Below are 7869 nucleotides of genomic sequence, written 5' to 3'. Positions count from 1 at the left end.
AACTAAAATAATATAAATTGTAGATAATCAAGTTGTTTTAAAATATTTATATTTTTAAGTCGATATCTAGAAAAAATATCTTAGATAAATGGAGAGCAAGAATACCTTTAAGTAAACCTGAAACAGCCACAAAATATTGTACACATTGTAGAAATTATAGCATTAAAGTTTTATCACTCCCTCGAAGTTCACAGCACTGATAGGTTATATGTAAAAGTAGATGTGAAAAATCAATTAGACCCCATAAATTTAATACTATTTTTAATACTATTTTTTTTTTTTTTTTTTTTTTTGCGGTGCTGGGGATCGAACCCAGGGCCTTGTGCTTGCAAAGCAAGCACTCTACCGACTGAGCTATCTCCCCAGCCCCTAGACCCCATAAATTTAGATTCCCCCAAGTACCTGAAACTCTTAACAACTAATATATGCTATATGGAATTATCAGAATCGAAGGTAATCACCAGGTAAAGAGATATGGTGGGAAAAAAGTCTCATTAGACTACATAACAGCATATTTCAACTCTGTTATTAACTAGCATATGATTTCCAACATGTAAATTAGTCATTTTAGGTGTATCTTAAGTTTGAATGTATGGGTGGGGTTTACGTTAAATTACTTCTAGTTTTTCTCTTCTATGTTCATGAAATACATTATCACCACCTTAACTGTATTATTCCCTTTATATCCATACCCATTGCTTCTTTCTGTAAACGTAAAACCATTTCTTCAATTTCATCTTTTGGTTCTTCTTTTGGAGGAAGAATGCCAAAATCTCTTAAAATTTCATTCCATTCTGTATCTTCATTTGGGTCCTACATAAGAGAAAAGAAAATCTATTAACAAAATCATTCATTTTAATACAAGTATGCAATTATCCATGAACTCTACAGAGAGTTTTGAAGAATATATCAAAGTGGGCTACTTCTTCCCACTTCTCAGCATGAATAGATGACACACTTTTCTACACAGGATACATATTCTACCCTCAATGTTACACTGAAAACTGTAATAAAAATATCAATTTAGGGGCAACCTGCTGTGAGGTCCCGTTCACCCTGTGAGAGTTGTCTCCTTTTTTCTTACTTGAATAAGTCCTAGTCCTTTAAAAAAAAAAAAATCAATTTAAGACACATCAAAAGTTAAGGAAGTAAACTTACAACTCATAGAAAATTCACTGATGACTATAGTGGGCAAAATCAATTCACATCATGCAAAAATATAGTTAGGTTATCTTTTCTACATAAGCATTTAAGATCTTCAGTTGAACTTACTCCTATTTTCAGCTATATAGCTTTATGAGACTCTCACTCATGGATTAAATCTTTAAAAAGTTGGGGGGTCTTTCCACAGTTTAGTTTCTATCTAACCATTCATTTCTTTTCTATGAAAGTTAGCCTTTTTTCCTCATTACTCAGTCACTGATTTTTTATTTGCAACTTTTTCCCAGAAGTCATCTACCATATGTAAGCTATTTTCTCTCTAGCCTGCTATCCATACCCTCTGACATTTTCAGGAAAGAATCATATACATGAGTGAAGACCACGCCAGACAAAAGTCTAAGATGGCTTTTAATTATGGATGGGAACTGTGGCTTGCTTCTAACAAATGAGTATAGCAAAGGTAAAGGAATGTAATTCCTGTGATTACATTCTGTAAGATGATATCTATCATCTTCAAGGTGACTTGGTAGTGGGAATGGGTGAAGCAAGCTGCCATATTGTGAGGTGTCCTATGCAGAGAATAATGTAGCAAGAAAACATGGCCAGGAATAAGTTAGGAAGTAAAGTTTTCAGCAAAATAGCCTCAAAGAACTAAATTCTACCTACTGTTGTACCTCTGTTGTACCTTCAAATGAGACCCTGGTTCAGTCTGATAACTTGGTTACAATCAACTGTCAAATCTATCAGATTTTTAAAGATAGTCTTTTAATTGTCTGGATGCTTTTTTTTTTTTTTTTTTTTTTTTTGCAGTTTGGACATGATGCATCAAGGTGTATATTTCTTTTCATTTGGTTGTATGGGTTCACTGGGTTTTTAAAGTTGTAGAATAGTATCTTTTAACACTTCAGGAAAATTCACAGGAGTTATTTCTTCAAATATCCCTTGACCTCTTTCTAGTATTCTTCTTATTCTATTTTTCTGATCTGAAAAACCCATTCACTTACATTTTTTATTTCATTTGTTGCAGTTTTTAAATTTTGGAACTTTATACTAGGCTCTTTATCAAATATTTTTGTGGTAAAATGTATATAACATAAAGTTTACCATTTTAACCATTTTTAAATGCATAGTTCAGTGGCATTAAGTTCAGGGATCACACTGTTGTGCGACCATTGCCACTATTCATTTCAGGGTCTTCCAACCTTTTTCTTTTTCAAGACTGTTTGGCTATTGGGTTTCTTGAGATATCATATAAATTTTAAGGCAGGTTTTCCTATTATTGCAAAAAAAATGTGAGATTTGACAGGGATTGCTGCAGGTGGTATAGACTTTTCAAACAATAGTAAGTCTTCCAGTTCACAAACTTGGGATATATTTTCACTTATTTATGCTTTCTTTAATTTCTTTCAGCAATGTCTTATAGTTTTCTGTGTAGAAGTCTCTGGCCTCCTTGGTTAAGTTTATTCCTAAGTATTTTATTCTTTTTGATGTTATTATAAATAGAATTATTTTCTGAATTTCCTTCCGGGGTGTTCACTGTTACTACACAGAAATGTCTTTATCGAAATCTCAAGGTGACATTTTATAGTCTTCTATTCTCAGTAGATCCAGAGGCACTTAAACTCCAAGCCACATTCCCAGCCCTTTTTTATATTTTATTAGAGACAAGGTCTCACTGAGTTGCTAAGTTGCTAAGGTTGACTTTGAACTTATGATCCTCCTGCCTCAGTCTCCTGAGTTACAGGTGTAAGCCACCACACCTGGCTCCAGAAGATATTTTTAAACAGGCCTTTATTTTTAAAAAGAATAAGCATTGTTTTCTAACCTGTTTCTGACCATTCTAATACCTGGAGTATCTGCAAATCTGTTTTTGTTGGTTTATGGTTGTTTCTGTTTTTCCTTGTGTGCTTGGTTATTTTTTACTGATTTCTGCTTGCTATCCTTAAACATTTATTGATGGAAATTCCTTAAGACCACAGATAAAGATGTCCTCTGTCATGGGGGATTTATATTTATTTCTTCCAGACATTTGGGAGCACAATAGAATATAAGTCATTAATATCAAATTCACAGTTTGAGATTTGCTGGACCACCCTACAATGTACCTCAGATTGCAAAGTCATGTGAAAACTGTCTTGGACCAAAACTTCTTGGGGTCAAGTTCTATCCTTGTCCACTAAGCAACAAGACAACCTTCCCTGAATTCCTCTAGGCAGAGTCCTAGTTTACCCTGCTATTAGTTCTATCCTTTGGCTCCCCCTCACGCTGTGATTATACCCATGATCACAATACAAACTGTTAATGCCTTCAGAGTAAAAGTGACTTTGGAGCTTGTAGGGCAGGAAAAAAATAATATTCTCTCCATACTTAAGAGATCTTAAATGGGACAGACTGCTGTAATAAAAAACAAATTAGCAAGAGAAAAGCAAGCAGAAGTCAATTAACAGGTATATGTTACGTATACATGGGACGTACAAGGGAAAATGAGGTAGCGCATATAACTTCTTCAGTGGAAACAAAGGAAGAAGGTAAGTTATGGGAAGGTGACCACTAAAGCATGGTAAACAAAGGTAGAGTCTACCATGCAGATCCAAGTTGGTACCCTCTCCACTGAGGAGATTCTCTTGTGGTGATCTAGGATCTTTCTCCTCTTCCTGGAACAAAGAAGTAGACATCTCCCCGAATGGAGACTTCCTTTGTGAATGTAAACTTCCCTTACAAAAGGATAAGTTCTCTGTTTTTCCTGTGTCTGCTGTTTCTCCTAATAATCAGCTCAAAGAAATCTTTAAGCCAGAGAGGCACGTTTTGAGGTGGTATAGTCTAGTCTCCTACAGTCACATTTTGGAGTAGCTTATTCTGGTCTCCTATACACACTAAAAATCTACTGGTTTCCACTTTCCCTTTGATTTTTTATGTCATCATTTTTTACTATCATGTCACCTCTTTGGTGCTTTCAGGGGATGCCTTTGATGCTTACAGAGGATCCTTTAATGGAATCAGTTGCAGTGGAACTTAATGTAAGAATCAATGCACTATATAGTCTGTTGATCCCTTTACTTTTAGAAATTATCAATGAAATTTTTGGGGGGTGGGTACTGGGGATTGAACTCAGGGGCACTCAACCACTGAGCCACATCCCCAGACCTATTTTGTATTTTATTTAGAGACAGGGTCTCACTGAGTTGCTTAGAGCCTCACCCATGCAGACGCTAGCCTTGAACTCTGGATCCTCTTGCCTCAGCCTCCTACGCCACTGGGATTACAGGTGTGCGCCACCTGGCCCGGTCAATGAAATATTTTCATTTGTTCCTTTTAAATATATATGTCAGTAGAGTGTATTTTAACATACTGTAGATGAAAAATAATCTAACAGAAATAGCCACCACAATCTATTTCCTCAAGCTATAAGGGCATTTTATCTTGCCAGTTATATTTTTTATTCCCTCATAGTAAGTAAGCTCTTTTATAACAGGTCCATATCAAAAACATAAGTGATGTGTCGCTGACTGTTGAATAAATCAGCGAATTAAATAAATACATAAAGCAAAGTTAGTGTGCTGTCGACTTCATTCCTAATACATTTCAGCTAAATTTCTAAAAAGCCGAAGCAAATAAATCAGGACAGATCTACAATGTGATGCCCCGCCCCCACTGTATAAAATGTACTTTCTAGGAATTTATGACTAACAAGAAAGGGCTATTCATTTAAAAAATTATGTAACTTATGTTAAAAATGTCCTAATATTTTGTACAATATATACAAATAACAAAATTCCGATGGTTTTAATTTTGAGGAGCAGGTGGGAAAAGCTGTTTCTATAAATTGGAAAGTGAGAATTTTACTCTGCTAAGAAAAAAAAAAGTACAGACTTCTGGTTAATAAGAAAGGTTTAACAAAGGAGGAGTCTTCTAAGGAATAAATGGAAATCTAACCGATTTTTTTTTTGCGATCATGTAGGTGGGAAACTCCAGGAAGAGCGAATCTTTAAGATCTGTTCAACTATTAGAGTCTCTACTCAGACCTCTTTTCCGTGCAGGGGATTGAACCCACTGGGCCACATCCCCAGCCCTTTGATTTTGAGGCGGGACCTCCCTAAATTGCTGAGACTGGCCTCGAACTTCCCATCCTCCTGCCTCAGCCTCCGAAGTTGCTGGGATTACTGGCATGAACCACCAGGCCCAGAGCTATTCTACAGTGTGTGACTGTAGGATTTCCAGGACTCAAGTGCAAACGACAACACTCAGCAACTCTAAACCGCATCAGTCTTGAATGTTGAAAAAATGGTTTTCTCCTGAGGCTTGTTTGGATTTCTCTCAAAACTAGACAGAGATACAGGCAAAATTTAGCACTGAACAAGAAGGAGGTTAAAACCCAACCCCAGGTTCCTCCCTCCCCATCTGCCTGGGACCCAACTGGGGACCCCGCAGGGTGCTCCAGTGCCGCGCAGGGGGCTGCGACTTCACCTGCATGGTGTTCTGCCCTGCTGGTCAGGTGCCCGCGTCGTCCGGCACAGGTGAGGACTCAGGATGGAGACATGAAGCCGCCTCCAGGCTGGAAGGACCGCCACTGCAGGCTTGGCGGTTTCTAACGCCCGCGGGCCAGGAGCCAGAGAACAGGACCTGTTCCCCTTGTGCGCAGGTGACTCCGTTGCCAGGCAACACAGAAGCCCAGTCAGGCTGACGGTTTGGGGTACTGAGGTTCCAGGTCTTGGAGAGTCCACCTCAAGCAGTGCCTGTTCGCTGTAGGGTGCGGATGCTGCTGTTCCTCCCACCTTCCCTTTATCCCCACCACCACCACCATTTTCCGGTCTCTCTGGTGCCCTTCAACTCCTGAGTCCTCTCTTCAGGGAGAAACAATAAATTCCTGGGATGAAGAATCTTTCACAGAGGTTCTTAATCTGGAGACTATAACCTATATCTGGATGAACTTTAGGGAATGTCGAACCCCTAGACCCCACTTGTACATATGACTTTGTTCTATATGTACATTTTTTTTTCCCCTCTGAAGTTAAGAAACAGAACTTTCGTCAAATTACCAAATGGAGCTGCATCTTAAAAACCCACTGCCTTAAAAACAAACAAACAACAACAACAACAAAAACCCCACTGGCTTAGGAGACAGGCACTTTTAGGTAGGAAATCCAGATAGTTGGATTCCTTGATGTTTACATTTACCTGGAGCTACTAGGACCTTGGGGTAAACCTTGGTGTCATTCACATTGATACACATGGTCCCAGAAATATAATTTTGAGAACTAGACAAAAATGTTTTTAATTATTTAAACTTGGGTTCAGCATTGGAGTGCTTCATCTGCAGTGTCTGGACTGCTTCATTTGTAATACCCAATTAATATAAATCCTGAACTCCTAGTAGCTGTTATGTTCCAGTTTAGATCTGGAAAGACCCCTACCCCTGCAAAGGTTCATGGGTCAGGAATGGTTCAGAGGTACAAAGATTTGATCATACAGGCTGTTACCTTATTAATCCATGAAATGAACTACTGGGTGGCAAGAGTACGTGGGGTAGGGATAAGTCACTGGGGACATGGCCTTGGGGGCTATATCTGTCCCTGGTCTCTTCTTGTCAGCCCATTCTTCTTCCTAGCTGCCATAAATTGAACAACTTCCCTCCGCCATGTTCTTCTGCCATGGAACCAGTGGACCATGGACTGAATACTCTGACACTGTGAGCCAAAATAAATCTTTCCTCCTGTAGGTTGTTGCTGTCTGGTATTTTTGATTGCAGTGACAAAAAGCTGACCAACACACCATATGTTTTGTTGTGTTTATGTGTGACATTAATTTATTAAGTGCAAATACTTAAAAACATAATTTTTGCAACAAGGTCTTGTTATTTCTCCTCTTATCCCCTCTTCCTTCCTTATCTCAGGAACCTTAAATACATAAGCAAACTTTGTTTCTGGAGTTTTGAGAGGCCCTGAAAACTGTTGCTTAATATTCAACTACCTTTCCTTATTTTACCAATCAAAAATCTAGGCTAGGTGAGTCACTGTGCACAGAACTTGTTAGGCCATGCTGCCCCAGGTATTTGTGGCTTTGAAGCCGGGGGCCCTCCCTGCTCCCAGGACCCCATCCTGTCCAGGCAGTTTGTTTTAAAAGAAGAATGCAATTTTTGCCTTCTTTTCTTATGAACTTCACTCAAATTGACAAAAAGTGAAATTCAGGAACTTTTTAGTGAAAGGTACGATTCAAGTTATAATCCTTGGTCAACATCAGACAAAGGTTTGTAAGATACTTGGCTCTAAAGAATATATGGACCTGGTCCTACCAAATAACCAAATAGCCTCCCTTCTTTAATTAGCAACAACATCCTTGGTGAAGGTGGGAATCCAAGAGGGGATGAGAAGGAAAAAACTGAAGCAGAATGGAAGGGGACAGTAAACTAAGCTTCCAACTGCATTGGTTCTGTGTCCACTAAACACTGATTTGATGTATGTTTAGATCCTCTACTAGTACAATTATTTTTTTCCTGGTAGCAGACAAGACTGGTTGCATTTCAGATGTTGCAGGATGAAAAAAAAACTTATTTTAAGATAAACTAAATATTATGAGTTTGCAGACAGAGTCCCTTGATATATTTGTAGCAATCAGAAATCTGTTTTATACTATTTAAATCAGAACTTGCTTATTAGGTCGTTGTGTGTGTCATGGCCAAAGCCCTCAACTAGCATAGTTTCAGTTGGTATT

The sequence above is a fragment of the Sciurus vulgaris genome (assembly GCF_902686455.1).
Source record: "Sciurus vulgaris genome assembly, chromosome: 9".
NCBI lineage: Eukaryota > Metazoa > Chordata > Mammalia > Rodentia > Sciuridae > Sciurus > Sciurus vulgaris.
Note: the sequence above shows the minus strand (reverse complement) of the source record.